Source organism: Carettochelys insculpta, chromosome 6 (assembly GCF_033958435.1).
Source record: "Carettochelys insculpta isolate YL-2023 chromosome 6, ASM3395843v1, whole genome shotgun sequence".
NCBI lineage: Eukaryota > Metazoa > Chordata > Testudines > Carettochelyidae > Carettochelys > Carettochelys insculpta.
In genome coordinates, this window is record NC_134142.1 from 24,893,584 (window position 1) to 24,894,601 (window position 1,018).

Genomic DNA, 1,018 nt, shown 5'->3' on the forward strand with positions numbered 1-1,018 from the left:
TACTCCTGTTCAATCCAATGTTATTGAAGACAGTTTTCTGTATTTGTAGATGCAACCTGTATAATCAAGTGAAATGAACAATAATTTGGTTGGCCAAAGTGTAGAATTTTATGAGTAGAATGTTGGAGCTCATTAGCTGAGTACAATTGTTATGTAAACACCTTGGCTACAGCTACACTTGTGAGTTTTGCCAACAAAACCCTGGTTTTGTTGGCAAAACTGGTGGAACATCCGCATCCACACAATGCATTTTGTCGACAGTATGTCAATAAAAGTCAGCACTTCACCGACAATCTTCTGCCACTCCCAGATGAGGAAGAGCGCCTTTTGTCAACAGATTCTGTTGACAAAAAAGCTGTGTGGATGCTCTGGGAGGCCTTCTCTCAATGGACACTGTATCCAGGACAATGGACAGCCCTGTCTGCTGTATGTCTGGGTGCCTGTTTTGTCAAGAGAGCGGCTGGGCAGAGTGCTCTTCCGATTGGCTTTTGTATGTGGCCACAACTGAAGTTTTGTCGGGAAATCTCTTCTGGCAATGGCTTTGGCTGACAGATCGCTGTAGTGTAACTAGTCTATATGTACAGTAAAATTACATGTTACTAAAGGTCCATAACAGCCCTCAAAAATGACATAGTGAGAATCATTGGATTCTTGCTGGTGTCATTTCACCTTTGATTTTTTTTCCCCTTCAAACTTCAGGAGAACCTTCCAGTCCCAGCTTTCCACACATTCTCCTGTTTCAGGGACTTCAGTCCAAACCAAGTTTATAGGTGAAGAGCTGCAAACAAACAACAACAAAAAAAAGTCACTCCAAGTGTGGACATTCATGGGGTGTTTCCTTTATCTTTGCAAATGTGTACAAATGTGTATTTAAATATAAAATACACTACTTCTTTTTCTCTGTTGCAGTAACTTGAAGTGCTTCCCAGGAGATAAAATAATAATTATCTCCTGGACTGAATAAATGCAGAGAGCAAAGTTTTTACAGTTAGTAGTAGTAATAGTAGCATCCTTCAGT